The following is a 19,310-nucleotide window of genomic DNA, read 5'->3' as shown; positions in this document are numbered from 1 at the left end:
GGGTGACAATCTGAGGGTACCAACACTGCCACAGTATGGAAGTGACATTCAGAGAGAAAAGAGAAATTTGTCAGTGCCAAAGAGAGTTAATATAGCCCTACACCTATCTCAGAGACTCTGAAACCTTACAGTGTCCTCTATGCAGCATGGTGAGCCTAATCCTGTCTCTTCCCCTGCCCCCTGTCTCTAGTGAGGACTTCAGAATCATACTCCAGAATATCTGAGACAAATAAGCTCTAAGGCATCATTAGTTGAAGGAGAATGAACCCAAGGAAAGGTTCTGGGTGGGCTGCAATCACACCAACATTCCACAGCTGTCTTGTTTATGCAGCGAATTCATTCCTCCTACTTCATGTCTGAAGCAGGCAGAACTCCAATTGGTCCCAGTGCCCTCCAACTCCCTCCCTGTCTTATCTTTTTTACTTTCTCCCAGCAAACATTTACTGCCTTGGTGATGAAATGACCACACTTCATCTCCAGGTTTCTCTAAAGAAACATTAGCTATATCTGGAAAGATTGTTTTATGTAACAATGCCATCAAGGATGTAGCCTTCTCTACCTTACATCTGATAGTGTTGAAAAGAGTCACCAAAACATATAGAGTTGGCATTCATGTCCACATTGGTGAGGAGACAGGCATACAAAGAGGAAAAAACATTTCTTTATCTTCTAAGCCTGATCCAAAGAGAAGTCTCATGTCACCAGAAGTTAGTAGGATCTTTTCCAAACAACAAAGCATGGGGCGACAGGTCTTCCTGAGGATTCTCCCTATACTATCTGCATCAGTGTGAACACCTCCTAAATACACACCCATTTTGAACCTGTCCATGTGAGCATATTTCTATGAAAGGTCTGTGGCATGGTAGACATATAAAGGTCATAGCTGTAAGATCATTATGAGTTGGTCTGGTAGATCTACTTCCAGTGACTTGTGTCCTAAAAGGAAAGGAAGGCTTGAGATACTCTAACATGGAATAGTTCCTATGAAGACAGTGGGGGAGCTGGTACAATAAATTAAACCCAGGCCAAGGAATATCTAGAGCTGGAGTGGGTAAACCACTCAACTACCTGCATCCTGATTTCAGACCTCTGGTGTCTAGAACTGTGAGAGAACAGGTTTGTGTAGTTGGTAGCCCTAGAATTTGTGATACTTTGTTATGGCAACCTTAGGAAAATATTATTCCCTAATGAAGTATGTATTCAGATCTACTTTGCATTCTTTCTTAAGATCAAAACTGGCTTGAATATGACTTCCAAATAAGCCATATTTACAAGCTGAGTGTGTTGTGTATGAGCTAAATGACTCCCTCAACCAGTGATGAATTCCAGCAGAAGAAATTTACACATGGAACATAGATTAGACCCAGAACTAAAGACAAGAGTCTGATTTCAGAGTTGACAAATTACAGGGAATAAACTTCCATTTCTAAGTTATGTGAACAGTGCCAGTAAAACCACCTTAGGAAGGTTTAATGTGAATGTCTTCCAGAAGAAAAAAAAACATATTATCCAAGCCCTTAAGCTTCTCTTTCTGGCAGGTGTTTCAAACTTCAAATGAAAAACAGCATGAGGAAAAAAATTAATATTGTGTAACTGAAAAGCACAAGTTGCGAAAACAAGATTCAAGCCCAGACAGACCCATAGAATTCAAAGTATCCCACGAGGATTCTAGGCTGCCAATTCCTAGAAACAATGACCTTGTTGAGTCTGATTGCTGAGCAAACTTCACATGGTGACAGGAAGGCTGCAAAGTGTCTACAGCTGGTCTCATACTTCCAGCTCAGGTCTGGAAAATGAGGAGAACAATCCTGTTTTTTAAGGCCATATTGCAGTGTCATTAACAGCAGGTAGTTAGGTAACTTTCAGTTGTTTATAGCAACCCAGACTAAGAGAATTTAGGCTATACTATTTTTTTTCTCTGACTGAAAAACATGTATATGAGTTGATATTGGCTTTGTGATGTATTACCATTATCACGGTGGTGTAAGTGAATGTAATTATATTCTATCACAGCTCTAGAGAGGAAAAATCAGTATCACAGGGTCATACTTAAGGCACTGGCAGAGCTGTCCTCTGTCAGGATGCTTGAGTAAGGAAGCCCTCCTTGCTTTTCCTTCTTGGGCTTTAGCTGCTGCTATAATGTTACTGTGGACCATCATTCCAATTTTCATGCAGTGTCTATTCAAGCCTCTGCTGCATCCTCCCCTTGCATTTAGTGTGCAATTCACCCTTGCATGGTTTTCAGAAAGACTACTGAAACATGCTTGGGGTCTCAGAAGTACCCCAAGATGCTCTTTGCAACTCAAGTTCTTTAACGGGGGGGGTGTCCCATCTGGACTATACACAGACACATTTCAGGTTCCAGGGATTCTGGCACAGTGTCTGTTTGAGGGCCACTTTCCTGTCTGCTGTAGTATGTCCTTGGTAAGCCTGCCAGCATCACAGGATCCTGCACATACTGGGAAAACTAGAGATAGGCAGAATAGATGTTTCATACCCATACAAGATGAAGCTTGTGCTATTTCTCAGTTAACCCTGATGCTATTTTGTGGATGCTGAGATATCCCTGTAGATGTGACCCAGCACCGACCCTCACTGAATCCAGCATCTGCCTTTCCTTTTCAGTATGGCCAAAAGGCTAGTGACTGAGACAACAGATCTCATTCACCACTCATTTCTATGCACATATCTGTTCTGTTCATAAACCTGGCTCGTTCACAGTAGTGCCTAGAGCAGATGTCATGGACCATCAAGATGTGGGTCTCAGAGCAAAAGCAGAAAAACTACCATTGATACTGGAAACACTTAGACAAAGAAAACCCTTATAAACTAATACAGAATCAGTTTACCAACTCATTCCTAAGATTAGAAGTCTCAAGTTCACTTGTCAGAATAGAGAGGGATATATTTGAGAGGGATATATTAAGATGGTAGATAGGGAAAAAGACATGTAGTCATTCATCATCTTTCCCAAGGCTTAAGATCGACGTGAGAAGACGTGAGCTATTGACAAACTATAAATTTTTGCATTTTTTTATTAACTTGTAAGTTATGCATACATGTGCATGTATAACAACATAGATAACGTCTGTCATTTGGGACATTATAATGAAGTATAAAAAGAAATTTCAAACCGTGAAAGAAATAGACATGGCCACTTAACATTTACTTTAGGTCACAGTTGCTCTCAACCTTCCAAATTCTGTGACCCTTTAATGCAGTTCCTCGTGTTGTGGTGTCCCCAACCCATAAATTTTTTTTTTGCAATTTCATAAGTATAATTTTGCTACTATTATGAATTGTAATGTAAATATATGATATGCTATTCCTGTGGAGATCATGACCCACATACTGACAAAGATTGAAGTTTAGAAAACAGAGAGGGAGAGCGAGACAGGAAGGCAGAGGGGGGAAGAAAGGAGGAAGGGAGAGAGGGACAGAAAGAGAGAGGAAGAAAGACAATATAGAATCAACTTGACAAAATGGGTTGTGTTTTGTATTTCTTAGTCATACATATCAGGTCCTAAAATGTTTTTACAATGCACAGTAAACAAAAAGAATCTGAAAAATAGGATGTCAAGTCATTGAGGATGTTCATTACATATTAATCACGACCCTTTATAGAACATATTTATGGTTGATATTTAGTCAGAGTTGAAAGAAACCAAAATCAAACTTTGATAACTACATTTAGCAAACACTGGAGACTTTCAAGAAGAGGTGTGGAAGCTTGCTTGCTTTAGCATAGTTCACAAAGAGACACAGAGGGTAAGGCTGAGCATGGTTGAGGCAAAACAACCCATTCACAAAACAGAAATCACATGTTGGGGAAAAATAAAGCAGACATCATGGAAAATTGATAGTATCACAAACTATAATAAACCCCGAGAAGCCACACAGGGATAAATACCGGAATCTTTATATTCTGCACAAATTCGCTCTTGTTGCTTATATCCAAACAAATGCTGAACATTATCACCTGTGAAATTTGCATTTGGGACACACTCTTCCGGTATAGCTACTTTTTCTGATATAGTTTTTCATCTCCATTTCCCAAGGATAAAGTATAATTGCATTTCAGTGCATATTGTATTGACAAAAATAAACTTTACATAATTTTCCCACTTTCCCATTCTGAGCCTATGACATGGGTAAAAGCTTATACTTCCTTCATCAAGCTAATTTCAGAAACCACCTAATTTCCTTTAACTTTACTGGTAAATCGTCTGCACGGAGTATACTTTGTCTCCTGCATGCATTTGTGTCATTTCACTGCAGCTTCTGCACATCTTACTGAGAGAATTTCTTCATATTATTGCTTTTGCTAATGTACTTAATTCAAATCAAGTCTATATGATGTGAAAAAGAAGAGTGTGCATCCTCTAAGTTGGTCATCTGTTATTGAGATGAACTCAAGTCATCTCATCTATTAAGAGATGAACAGTAAGAACTCTCAATCTTTTACTGGTTATCTTTAACCTTTTTCTTGAAATCTACACAATAATGTTGGCATTATTAACAAAATGGTGTAGCTTTTTATTAAGTTGGAAATATTAGTTACTCCTTTGAAATCGACTTCATTTCCTCATAATCATATTCCCCATTTCCCATATTCTCAATACTGATCTGTCTTAATGCTGTTTAGGCATGCTGTGTTTATGCACCTGCCACTATATATGTAAATATTACACAAAAATGGTCTTGGAAACAAGACATTTTCCTCAAAATGAATGTTCTTCCTAGAATTAATGCCAATATACTGTATATGTAGTCCCTTCTGATACATCTCACCAAGCCCACGGCAAGTTGGTTTTTCTTCAAATGAATGGTAATACTTCTGGTACTGACTATCATTGGTTTCCTAGGGAGAAGCTCTTGGTAGTTCTGACATCCATGTTGTCCTAGGGTCTGAGTACACCCCTATGATTCCATCCTGTGTGCAACCCAACTATCTCCTTTCATTTCCATTGGAGTGAGTCTCTATTTCCAGGACTTAATGTGTTAATCATACCCTGCTCACATGTACACCTTCATTTTCTTTTCTTTTTCCCTTTTATTGAAAATGGATTTTTTTCTCACATAATACATCTCGATTGTGGTCTTTCCCTCCCTCTACTTCTTCCTGTTCCTCCCAACCTCCCAGACCATCAGGATCCACTCCATTTCTATCTCTCATTACAAAACAATCAGGCTTCTAAGGAATAATTTATACTAATACTATACTATACTATACTATACTATACTATGAAGTGGAAATGTCTGGTTTCTTTGGAAAATCAATTATATCAAATGATATTTTGCTGAGGCACGTAGATGAAAGGATGTTTTGATAAAGTAGATACATGAAGAAATGTTTTGCTGAAGCAGACACAGATAAAAGGATGTTCTATTAGAGCAAACACCTGAACGGATTCATGATATTCATAAAGAATATAAATATGACCCTGCAGTGTGTAGGAACTACAGCATTAGTTTGGGTTGCTCAGCTTTGCTTGTCTTCACTGATGACATGCATGATGTATTGGTTTGCCTTGCATTGCATTGTTGAGCCTCAGTTGTGCTGATGTCATAGAGAGGAAAAATTGCTAAAGAATTTCTTGTGAGGTTCCTGCAGCTTTTTGCCACCTCTGTGGACTTTGGGCGGTTGGCGAGCCTCACAGTTTTTACTGGTTTGAACTCCTCTTGCTGATTTGTGTATTGTGTCTGCTGGTAGACTGGTCTGCAGCTGTTTGATTAGTGTTTTGTGTTTGTTACTGGACTGGACTGAGGACAACAAAGACTTGAATTGCCCCAGTGAACTGTTCTTATAAACAGGTCCACTTCTGCTGTATCCTAATAACCTTTCTTTTCACTACCTCTATTCAGTGCTAAGCTAGAAGGGAGGATGAACAATTATTAAAGTAGGCTGTAAAAAATATATGTGAGCAATACTATCCTACATATAATATAAGAACCTTATCTCAAAAAAGACCCGTAAAAGGATATATGATGATATGAAAAAACAAAAACTAACACGTCTAACATGTCTGAATAAAACAAAATAAACCAACAGAAGACCCCCCAAAGAAAAGGCATAAGAAACAGATAGATTCACACACTCAGGAATTCCCTTAAAATACTAAACTTGAATCTATGATACATACACAAATGATCTGTATGTTGAAAAGAGAAACATATAATATATAATAAAAATATGGCAGAATTAAAAAAAAAAAAAAGAAAAAGCCCTGATACCACATTATGAGACAAGGAACCTCCAAAGATGCCCTTGAGTTCATTTTCTGTTGTCCATCCACTGCTTGGTATGCAGTCTACCCTTCAGAGTACTTTGTTTCCTTAGTGAGACATGCATAGACAAAGCTAAAGTTTCATTTGCAATTGGTTATCAATTGGAGATACCTTCTCAGTTAGAGATGGGGCTTTGTGTCTCCACTTCTCGCAGCTCTAGGATCCTAGCTGGTGTAGACCTACGCAGGTCCTCTGCATGCTGCCACAGTCTCTGTGAGTTCATACGTGTATTGATCATGTTAATTTACAAGGCTTTGTTTTTCTTGCTGTCCTCTATCTCCTTTGGCTCTTACACTCTTTCTGCCTCCTCTTCCACAGTGTTCCCTGAACCCTCCAGGGGAGGATTTGATGGAGACATTGGATTTACAGCTGAGTGTTTCAAGGTCTCTCACTCTGTGTATTGTCTGGCTGTGGCTCTTTGTATTTGTTTTCTTCTGCTCCAAGATGAAGATTCTCTGCTAATGGCTGAGCAAAGCATTGATCTGCCTCCCTAGCTAGAGTGGGGTACCTTCAATTTCCATTAAACAGTTGTGTTCCTCTTTGGAGATTCTACTAAATTTATTTTCCAAACTTGCCATTGGAATTGGTGCCAGGCAGCTTTTCAAATAAACTGTGTGCTTTACATGCATGCGTGCATGCATGCATACATGCGTGCATTCTGGGGGTAGTGGTAATGTTACATTTGTGTGATAATTTTCTGGTGAAATTCTCCATTTTAAAATCAGCTTTGTCTACAATCTCCTCTGTTTCCTTGGATGTGTTGAACAATGTTCTTCAAAGTCATTTCTGCTAACTTAGCTGGTTGGGTCAACTACAAGTTCTGCTCTATTGTTTGTTTACATCTTCCATACAGTTCTGCATCTTCCATCCACTATGATTTCCCGCCCTGACACAGTATAAATGAAAAACCTCAAGAGTGGTTTGCCTTTTTGTTAGGTTGACTATGCTGAGTGCTAGTGAGGTAAAGACAGGGAAAAGCAGAGTTCCTCTAGTCAACTGGGAAATGAATGAATCCCAGACAGGTGTAATCTGGGGGTTTGATATTCAGTGGACACTTGTCTGTTGTTTCACTTTCTGAGCTTTTGGTTACACAAACGTGCCTGTTTTAAAAAGATTAAATGGAAAACTTCCAGAAATACAAAATGAACGAGTCTTTTAAAAAATTTTAAAATCATCTTTACTTTTTAAGTTAAAATATGATTACATCATTCCCCCCTCCTCCCTGCAGTCCCTTCCATGTCTCTTCCTTCTACTGTTTTCAAATTCATGGCCATTAATTCTTATTGTTTCATAATACATATTTAAACCTGCTGAGGCTATATCGTGTTGTTTGTATGTTTATTTTTAGGACCAGTAAGTCTGCTACAAGACTGTGTCTTCTATATATGACAGCATAGCTATGTCCACAGCATATCAAGAATATGACTGCTTAAACAAGCCCTGAACAATTCCAGTGCTGACATTCCAGCATGGACAGAGAGAATTGCATCAGGTTAGGTGATAGGTAGTCTTCATCTATAGGCAATTAACAAATGCTCATAGAGGAAGGATTAGACTTCCCCAGGGATAAGCACACTAAATTATCATAACCCTAAAATCCATGCCTTCTCTCTGTATGGCATGTTCCTCCTACATACATAGGGGAATTCTCTTAAACTGTGAGGTACTTACTATTTGTCTTAGTTATGAGATATAGAGAGGTAGTCTGCGGTACCTAATATTTTGGAATGGTACAGACAGTATTCCTATGCTTCATATATATTTATGACAACATATCCTTATAATTGTCCAATTCTCATCTGGGTATAAGTACAGAGGAGTGCTGTGTGTATGTGGTATGGGGGGGATATGCAACTATTATGGCCAGAAGTCAGTATCAGATGCCCTGCTCTATTATTTTCCAGAATATTGTATTTTTTTATTCTGAACTTGGTTGACCTGGGATCCTTCTCTGTCAACCCCAAATATTGGATCATGTTCTCACATATAAGCTCAGCTTTTAATGGAGCCTGGGGATCAAAACCAGGTCCAAACATTTGTACAGCAAATGCTATAGCAGTTGGGCCTTCTCTTCAACTAATTGTACTACATCCCTAGTGCTTTTGCTAATCAGTCATGATTCCTAATTTATGAACCAACTTTTCTATACTTACGTACATGTGGGAAGACCTGGTCCTTGTAGGGTTTGTTACACCCAGGTTGGGCACCCACTGGGTGACTTGAAATTAATTTCCTGGGATAAAGGTTTGGCCAGTGCTCTTCACTCATCCTAGTTTCTATGATCTGGCATTTTAGTTTTCAGTGAAGAATTTATATCTTCAGAATGCCAGTAACATGGCTAATTAATTCTACTCTGTTTCAGGCTAGAAATACTACTGCTGGACCCATATAATTTCAAAGTTTAGAACCTCTTATAAGAAAGAGACAGCATGTTTTCACAAGGCATTGAGACTTCAGCTTACACTGTCAGCACACTGCCTTTGTCAATATATGGTTCCTCTTCATCAGAAGCCGCTGTCTCATCAAGGTTTAGCTTTTAGAGAAAAAAAAGCCCAATGGACTTTTATCCTATTTTAGTTTCTCCTGCACAATAATGACCTTTAAATCTTTTCTATTGCTCCAACATGACATAACTGGTAAGAGCCATAGTACTCACTGACATTCCGTCTTCCATCTTGCACTGAATTGCTGGAGCACTTAGCTGGATGCCATGCAATGTGGGGCTCTTAATTTGTGTCATTTTATATTCTTTTCAGTGTTTTTCTTTCTTCTGAAGTAATTACTCTGGGTGTTATCAAGCCTTTTCATTGTATTTTAGTTTACAGTTTTCCCCATTTCATTTCCACTGAAGTGATGCTTTCTTTTCTTGAAAATGTTCACATCTTTCATCTGTCTGTCTATCATCTCTCTAGCTGGATAGCTACCACCTCTCTCCACTCCCCCCCCTATATATATATATATATATATATATATATATATATATATGAAATGTGTATATGCACTCAAAATATGAAGACTTCTTAAAGTATAAACATTCATATTTGTGTAAATATAAGCATATATACATATGTTCCCCTTCTTATGTTCCTAGAAGTTTCCACTGTTATTCAAATATTTTGGAATGAAATTATTTATTGACAAATGGGTGATCAGACAGTTTTTCTTCTACTATCTTCAATCATAGGTATGTTTTCTTAAAAATCAGATATATTTTAATTTTGTTCATTTATTTAAATGGTGATTGAATTTTATTTTATTAAAGGCTGAATAAGTACTCTATGGAAAATATTAACAATCTTCTAATTTATGTGAATGTTTGGGCAAAATACACTTCTCTCATTGGGGAATGTCTTCAAGCAAATTTCACTGTTTGTGCTTTAGAACATATCTACATAAAATTTGAATACTAATATTTGAAAATATGGATAAGTTAAAATAGTTAACTTGTTCAGTCAACCCATATAATATAATGTGATGCCACTTGGTGCTATAGTTAGGATTACTATTGTGATGACACACCATAATCAAAAACAACTTAGTGAGGAGTTTATTTCATTCAGCTCTATTCATTATCAAGATCAAGGAGGGTGGAACACTTAGCAGGGCAGCAACTGACAGGCAGGAGCTGATGCAGAGGCCAAGGAAGGATGCTGCTTCCTGGTTTGCAAACCATGACTTCCTCAGTCTGCTTTCTAAAGAACCAGGACCATGAGTCTAAGGCTGGCTAAACCAGGACCATGAGTCTAAGGCTGGCTACACCAGGACCATGAGTCTAAGGCTGGCTACACCAGGCCCATGAGTCTAAGGCTGGCTACACCAGGACCATGAGTCTAAGGCTGGCTACACCAGGCCCATGAGTCTAAGGCTGGCTACATCAGGCCCATGAGTCTAAGGCTGGCTACACCAGGCCCATGAGTCTAAGGCTGGCTACACCCATAGTGGGCTGGCTGGCCCTCACATACCAGTCACTAATGAAGAAAATACCCTAGGGCTGTATTTTATGGAGGCATTTTCTCTACCGAGGCTCCACCCTTTCAGATTACTCTGGTTTGTGTCAAGTCGACATCAAATTTGCCAGAACACTTGGTAAAAGGCTGATAAAACCAAGGCCAATGAGAACCGATATAAACAGACGGAGCATTTTTATCTAATAAAGAAGTAACATACACTCTTAAAGCTTCAACACAGGGCAAGGCAGAAATTGTCTTTGACAGACATGCTAAATAAGGATAGTGCATAATACAGCTGTATCTACAGTTGCTCTGTCCAATCCTGTCACGGTTCTGAATAAATTCAGGATGACAAATGACTCAGGGGTTCACAGTCCTCTCGTGAGAACTTTCAATCCATTCAGTCTAAAGAAGTTAGAGCAATGTGACCCATATTTTCTCATTTATTTTTCTCAGGAGCTTCTCTTTCACTTCTTACTTACCCTCTAGGTAACTGCATACCTCCAGCTTCTGCAGTATGTAATCTCTTACCCAAATAAGAAGTGTATTATTTAAGTTAGAAACAATGGGGTTTCCTGGTATGCTAGCTTATCCATCAGTGTCAACATTTGGGGAGGGACAGGAAAAAGTAAAGGAAATGGAAAAAGAGCAGAGAATTTTAAGCCTGCCCTTTTTCCAGTTTCCATCTTCTGAAACTTTACCTCAATAAATCATGCATTATGAATCTATGTGTCAGAGAGGGCTCCATGGAACCTGACTTTAAACTCCAGTGTAAATTACAAGTTAACATCTGTAGTCATTATAAACAAGGGTCAACAATAGGTCACATCACAAACAGTAAAAATGAGTGGAATGCTAAGAGATGAAGCAGCCACCTTTCCTCTGCAGTATAGCAGCTGAAACTGACCTCAACTGCATATGATGTGAGTGCCTTGATGGAGCCTGAACTACTATATAAGATTAGGATGCCACCCAAACCTCAATGACTCTACAAATAAGATGCTGCTTCCTAATAGCAGAACACATGGCAGGGACTCAATAAATGTGAGGTCATTCTTTTGCTGTGATTGGCAGCACTACTTCACCATGGATTACATTAAAACTCGACCAAGTAAACATCACAGCAAGTTAATAGGGACAGCTTTCCTTAAGGACACAGAAATAAGAATCATTCAAACAATGACTGAAGGGAAAGTAAGCAGGGTGGTGATTAAAATTCCAATACTGACAAGGACTTCAGGGATAATCCCCACGTCTTCAATCTCCTCTCCAAAATATACTGTGGAGAAAATTGAGGTCCAGATAGGTTAAGTGGCTTGTTTGGGGTACCATGCTTATTATTCACAAAAATGTCAGAGGCATGAATAAATCTGTTTGTGTATAGTAAAAATTAAAATTAAAAATAGGGTAGAGGAAGGAGAAGAGAGAAGTACATCCTTGGGGTCCATCTTGTCCTCCTTCCTAGCTGGTCACTGTTTCCTGCACATGCGTACTGTGGTACCATGCTATGGCAGTGGAATGTGACCGAGAATGGATGCTCAAAGAGATCTCTAATCACTCTCCTAGGCTACTCTAAGATAGGCAGGGTGAAGATGGAGATGGTATCAACTAAAAGTCACTCCCAAATGGCAACTTGAGACAGAACCCCTGTAAGCCTGCCCCGCACTGTCAGACATGAGAAATGAGTCTCTTATCTGTGTCCAACAAGTGAGGGAAAGAGATTGTCTGTTCAGGGGAGTCCACCCAACTGGAACCAGTGAAAATTCAGCCAGGCTCATGTACAGCACACCTACTTACTCCCAATGGCAAATCCTCCAAGAAGTTATGAAGGGGGCAGATGAAAGGGTTTGAACAAACTGTTAGGTACAACAGTGCTTGACAAGAATCCTGAAGGGTGAGTAAGACGGAAGAGACTAGAAGCAGATGGCGGAGGAGGGGCTGTATGGGTTCCAGGCTATTAGTCTTCATCAGACTCTTCGAGTATCATACAAGAGAACACAAAGAAACTCATCAACCAAATACGGTGTGAGAAAGTGAAATCATAACAACAAAAACATACATCCCTGACTCATATTGCATTCATTCAGCTCTTCGTTCTGCCAGGAAACACTTATTGAACACTTCCTATCACTCAGATAGGAGAATAAAACACATTTTCTTAAAAGATTTAAAACATAAATACTTCAGGCTCTGATTATCTCTGCTGGAACTGCTCAAGGCATCTGATTAGCAGCCACAGACAGCCATGATTGCATGTTAATGACATGCAAATGAGCAGGCATACTTATGTGTATTACAACTTTATGATCGACATGCCTTAGTTCTCTGACCCTTGAAGGGATGTAAGCAGATCTTTCTGCTTCCAGCAAACTAAGATTTTAACAGCACGTGATAAAGAAAGACAAATGGGTGATGATGCTTTGGAGCCATGATTTCTTAGAGCCACGGGGGAGACCAAGCTCTCCCAACTCAATAAATACAAAACATAATTTAAAAAATTAATCAATGTGACTATCTCATTGGAATAATTATTCTAAATTATTAATTAGTTAATCATTCTTTAGATTCTAGAGCTTTCCAGCCGAGGGTAGTTATATCAGAGTGTTATGACCCATTAGAGTGTATATTATAAATTGACTTAATTCATTTTTAAATTTAATCTCATATTACTAAAAGAAGGTAATTTAAACCCAATAATCACAGCAGATTCTTTAGACATGGTCACCATCAGTTTAAATATGTTTGGGATTGTATATATTAAGAAAATCTAAAAAGATGAGTTTCCTAGAATATCACAAATCTTCTAGATACAATCAAGTACTAATCTTCAGTTCCTGGATCATTATCTGACTTATTGGAAATATGTGATAACTGAAGTAGAAACCAACTGGCAAAGGAGGACACCATCAGCAGTAAAGCATGTAGAATGAGATGCTTTTCTGGGTGGGGAGGCGCTGCTCTATGCAGTGCAGGATATATACAACCATGACCATGAAAAGTGTCCCTAGATGCTGTCAAATGCCTCAGGAGGAAACCCTGCCCTGCCTGGGAATAGCTTAACCACGGACACAAGTTAAAAGTCAATTCCGAATCACAGATACACAGAAATAAAAAAGAAGAAAGAAAGAAAAACTAGCACCTGTCTTGGCTTCTGACAATGCTTTCTACAATAAAAGATCATGAAGTGAGAGGGATCAAAACATTTCGAGTTTAGAAGTCATCAGGAAGCCAGCGGTGAGTTAGTATACAGATCTCTGTTTTTCTCCTTGTCCTTGCTGTTGTGAAGAACAGTCAGTGACTTCCTCTCTTTTGGAAAGGAGGGGGCAAAAAACAGAATCTGTGCAACTTCCCTGAAGATGGTGAGGGGTGAGATGAGCTTCTTCTCCCTACTCTTCCATACCTGTCCAGTGGGATTAGATCAGCGGATATCTGACCAGAGGCTGCACTGGCAAGCTCCCAGGTTGGCAGATGTGGTTATCAGTGCTCTATGCTCTTATAGTTTTCTGAAATTGTTTTTCTTCTGGAGCAAATGTCATCACTGAGGCAAGTACAGACGTGATGACGGAGTTTTGAAGCTGTTATTAAAACACAAAGCAGAAGAGGCGCAGACCTATTATGGTAGACTTGTACTATGCCTGGAAATGACTGGTCTTCAGTGGGCATGGCTGAATAACAGCATGCCAGGACATCTGCCTCCATTCCTAGGTAGAAAGATGGTCTGTAAGTGATCCAACACTAATGCTGGATCCTCAAGTCACTGATGAAAAACACGTTTTATTTCTATGATTAAAAGCAGTTCTTGGGTGTGTGCCCCTTACATATTAAAGTATGCCAGCTGGAACTCATAGAGAACAACCACGCGTAGCCACTTCGTGGCATTTGTATATGTGACTATTCCTCTGGTGATAGTGGAGGTTTGTATCAAATATATCATTTACTCAGGGAAAGTAAAGGAGTGGCTATACCCTCATCTCTGTGCAAGGCGTTTCAAGACTTCATTTATGACACCTCTGTTGATGAGGGCAATGAGGTTCACATGGGCAGAAGTACCCTCAGATTGGAAGACTTTGTTTACTCTGTTCCAGCTGCTTGCATCAAGTCTCTCAAGAACGATGACCTCATAATGAGGTTTTGTGTAACAATCTCACAGAATTCTTAAATTTTCACCAGGGATCCAGAAAGCTATATCACCCCTGATAACAATGTTTAATAGGCACCAGTGCACTACAGAACACCCTGCCCCAGCTGGAGTTTCTCAAACTGTGAAAATCACTACAGAGGAAAGGATCATCATTCTACGTATGTTGGCTCACCACTGATGCTCATCCAAAGTTAAGATGTGGACACAGAGTAACTGTATAGAAGAGGAGAGAGCCTAGAGAACATAGGGGTCGATGTATAAGGGAGAACATTTCAGAGTCAGGAATTGCCTGTTCACCCAGCACTGAGATTTCCACAGAGCAAGAATGAACATTTTCGAGTGCCTCTTCAGAGCCTTTCCAAGAAGCCTATCTCATACCCCAGTAATGTGGACTTTAAAAAGACAAAGTAGGAACTGTCAAAATGGCTCAGTTGGTACAGTTGCTTGCCACCAAGCCTGAGGGCATGGCTTCTTTGCCTTGGACCCAAATGGCACAGGAGAACAATTGACTTTCAAGGGTTGTCTTTTGACCTCCCCACATGTCATGGTATATGCACAGATAGCCTCCTCGCACACAGTAAATAAATGTAATTTAAGGAAAGATAAAGGAGGAATGGAACATACTGCATGTCGAGGAATTAGAACATTCATGGCAGTTGTTTGTGTGTTGCCATCTGCCTTGTATCCTAATGCAGTGAATCAGCATGCAGAGAGAAATAAAGCACAGAATGATTGCCTCGTGAGATACAAAAGCTACACTACTGAGAAACCCTTCAAGGCCACCTGCCAACCTTCTTCAATGGGATCCAAAGCAAAATGCTTGAAATGAGGGTGGAAAGTTCCAATTATTTTTATAGATGAAGACTGCAAGATCAAGGAAGAGGCTACAAGAGAAGGTACTTGACTGTGGGAAACAGCCAGTGATTGTGGGACCAAGAAACAGCTTGACACTGAAGGTAGAAGTGTTCAAGGTGATGGAAGAGATGAGTTACAGATCAGCCACATGAAGAAGCCATGGCATCTGTCAGGAGTGGAGGAAGCAAGACAACACACAAGGAGCCACAGTGTCCAGCAGGAGCAGAGGGAGCAAGATAATACATCATGGTTACACAGGAACCAACTTCACTTATGTCCACTTTTTGTTCCTTCCTTCTTTTCAAAGTTGTCAGTTCTTGTATTGTTTTTTGTTTGCTTTTACTGGTCTCTGTCTTTGGAAAGAGTAGGAAAAAACTGTTAACTGAGGTCTACAGATCTCTAGGAGAAAACAATCTTTGTGTAAAGTAATAGAAGTTATAAAAATACTACTGCTCATCACAACTGCTCTGTCCAGCAGCAGCACTGAGTATCTCAGCAAGGCAGTTGAAACAAAGCAGACTAGAGGCACAAAATGCACAAGTGTTGATACTTAAACAATGAAATCAGATGAGTAATGATCCCATGTTAGATTGGTAGTATTAGGCTATAGTAATATGAGCCTTTTTTTCCCATAGATCCTTATTTTTTCTCATTGAGAATAGCCAATAATATAGAATTTTCTAAGACTTAATATGTCATTTATTACTCTACTCTTTCTCTCCTGTGTGTGCATGTGTGAGTGTGTCTGTGTGTCTGTGAGTGTGAGAGTGTGTCTGTATGCATATGTGAGTATTTATATGTGAATGTGTGTATGAGTGTGTGTATGTGACTATATCTTTGTGTGACTGTGTCTGAATGTGTAAGACTGTCTATATGTAGGTGTGTGAGACTATATCTGTGTGAGCAGGTGTGGTAGTGTGTATCTATATGTGTATATAAGTGTATGTGACTATGACTGTGTGAAGACATAAGTGTGAGTGTATGTGAGTATATGTGTGTGTCCAAGTGTGTCTGTGTGTGTTTTGGGTATGGATGTATGTGTGTCACTGTGTATGTCTATAACCGTGTGTGTGCTATGAATGTTTTCATGTGTGTGTGTATATCTCTCTGTGTGTACATTGTGTGACCATGTATGTGCCTCTCTCTCTCTCTCTCTCTCTCTCTCTCTCTCTCTCTCTCTCTCTCTCTCTCTCTCTCTCTGTATATGTGTGTCTCTGTCTCTTTCTCTCTCCCTCTGTCTCTCTCTTCCTCTCTCTCTCTCTCTCTTTCTCTCTCTCTGTGAGTTTCTATTTAAGTATGTGTGTTGTGTGTCCATGGGCGTGTCCATGGGGTTGTTCATGGCGGTGTATGCTTACCATGTGATTCTCAAGATCAAGCATTGGGTATTGGGTTTAGCAATAAGTGTCTTTAAGGCCTGTACCATCTTCAGGTCTCTCAGATAACCCATTTATAAGAACAATGCAGAGACCTTTGTTTGCCAGTGACATTAATATTTTTTTATCCATGGAAGAAGTAATTTGAATAAAAATAAAATATTTATAGAAATCAACAAGACCTGTTTCCTAGGGACACATGAGAAGCAAACAGTGTTGAAAAGAATTCAGCTTTATCTCTTTTAACACTGAGTAAGCAACAGGCTACAGTCCTGCAGACATAGACACAGGCACAATACAGGAGAGCCTCACTGCTCAGCATGGGTAGTCAGGGTCAGGGGTAGGAGGATGTTTGGCTCCTGTTATCAGAGCTGTATTCAGACGTTACTATCTCCCTCAGTCTGTGTGAGCAGACTGAGGGTGCTCTAGGTAGCCAAACTGACATACTTGACTTTTTCAGTAATGGTGCTCACTGCTTTTGGCAACCTATTTGTGACCTTGTCAGAGGTAGTCCTGGCAAAATGAAGTGATGGCTGGAAAGGCAATTAGTGTTTCATTGCCCTGACAACACTCACAGCTTAACAGCAGTCTCACACCTGGAGCTTTCTACATTTATTATGATATAAAATCAAGAAATGTTAAGAGCATTTATGATATTGATCCCAATTTCCTTATTAATGTGTTATCAGACTTTCTATTTCATTTCTTCACTTTGTGTTTGTAGCAACTACACACACACACACACACACACACACACACACACACACACACACACAAAACTTAAGCTGTGCTGCAGCCTCATCTGTGTCCAATCACATTAGGACTCAGACAGGCCTGTGATTGGACAGGAATAGATAGGTAGAGCTAGAGTTGGAGGAGGAAAAGGTCAGGAGCAGGAGGAGAGAGATCATCATCATGCAGGTAGACGATGAGGATGCGTCAGACCCCACGTGGTTATACAACCAAGCAATAGTTTTTACAAAATAGATTAATTGGGTTAGAATATTATCTTTATTATTCGGTTCTGAAATATTGTATTGGCAGCTTGTAATTGTGATCTTATTTTATATAAATCTGATTGGATATTAAGGCCTTAAGAGTCCTGCTTTACTTACCAGGTCTTAGGCTATTTAGATGTATGATTGTGGGGGTATATGAAGAGTTGCATGTGAGTGAGATGTTTTGAATAGCTGGGAGAGAATAATAAGAGCCCACTGGAATGTAGTGATGCTGGTCAATACCGGCTCAAGAACATGGCCAGGTGGGAAAGCGAGTTTGTGGGGTGGCTATTTTTTTAAATATTCCTGCAACAAAGCTGCTCATGAGTATGTAATGAAAAGGATGTCCTTCATCCCCTCCCTTCAGATACATGTCATTTGGCCGTGATGAAATACCTGAAAGAGGATGTCTGGGTGACAAAGGCTTCATTCTGGCTCCAAGAACCACATACCACCATGGATTATGACAGAGAAGCCTTGGTAGCGGGACCAGGAGTATAGCAGGTTCATGCTGCATCCACAGTCAAGAAGCAGAAAGTGAACAGAACATGGAGCTGGCTCATTAAGCCTCGTCCCACTCCACCCCTGCCATATAGCCCATCACCTTTCCCAAACATTACCAGCAGCTAAGGACAAGTGTACAGACACAGGAGCCTATTGGTTTGGGGGGGGGGCACTAGATATTCAAACCATAACAACCAAAGAAGAAGGTCATTCCCACAGTCTCTTCCATTATACTTATCATAATAATGATCATTATACAGATCAAGGAATTAATAATATTTGTATATTTACAAGACGCAAAGTTTCTATCTCACCTTCAAATTTTTGAGTTGTCTCCAAAGTGTCACTTAGAGAATGAAAAGTTTAAGACTCAATTTGAACTAAGTATCACATTTGATAGACATGTTAATGTGATCTCTTCCTGGATAAAGCAGTTCTTTATTCACACACAAGCCAATATTTGAAAGGCCCAGGTCAGATTTTTGTTAGATGTTTACCTGGGCTTGAGTGGTGTTTCCTTACGATGATTTTGTAGGTTGCCATAGAAACCCTGCTGCATTTTCAGTATAACAAATTACAGGCATTTGGTCCATTACTACTAAAGTCATATTACAGAGCTTGGTTATAGGCCCATAGTAGTATTCTTCACTGACAAGGTACTAGTTTTTCAAGTGCAATTAGTAACTATAATCTAGATAAGTACCATGAGAATGTCAATATCTTGGTTGTCATCAAACCTGCATGATAAATGTGCCACCCAATGATCATGTTTACATGGTTCAGTTTTCAGTGTGACTCTTGCCAAATCTTAATTTTCTATTAGATTTTTCCTTCAATGTTTTAGTTGGCTTTTTGCCTCAGTTTTTATTCTAATGTTAACATATGCTCATGAGTTCGTATCTGATTTAATGTTCAGTAATCTGCTGCTTTTACTGTTTATTGGCAATCAATTTCTTCATTTCATACAGTGAGCCCATTCCCAGATGTCTCCTGGGTCCTGACATTTCATCACTACTCTTTGAACCTCTCCTCCTTTTCTAAAACAAACTCCTTTAGTCTGATTTTATACTATTCTCTCTCTGTACTAGAACCATCATTTCTCAAAGAAACAGTATCTTCCCACAGTGGAGATTTGTTGGCTACCAGCACCAACGTTAAAGAAAGGGTTCTTCTGGAAATAGGAGTTAGAAATAGATAGGAA

At 39.5% G+C, this 19,310-nt stretch overlaps 1 protein-coding gene and 1 long non-coding RNA gene across 4 annotated transcripts in view; one reads left to right on the top strand and one right to left on the bottom strand.

Annotated features, from left to right (window-relative positions):
• Positions 1–19,310, bottom strand: part of Sema5a (semaphorin 5A) — a 441,538-nt gene that overhangs the window by 203,734 nt on the left and 218,494 nt on the right. The gene's annotated exons all lie outside the window — the stretch shown is intronic.
• LOC116083132 lies at positions 14,404–18,406 on the top strand. Its single transcript, XR_004115601.1, has 2 exons — positions 14,404–15,275; positions 17,973–18,406. It is a non-coding gene; the product is annotated as an uncharacterized LOC116083132 (long non-coding RNA).

The sequence above is a fragment of the Mastomys coucha genome, unplaced genomic scaffold (genome assembly GCF_008632895.1).
Source record: "Mastomys coucha isolate ucsf_1 unplaced genomic scaffold, UCSF_Mcou_1 pScaffold8, whole genome shotgun sequence".
Lineage (NCBI taxonomy): Eukaryota > Metazoa > Chordata > Mammalia > Rodentia > Muridae > Mastomys > Mastomys coucha.
This window is presented reverse-complemented; position numbering and strand designations above follow the sequence as displayed.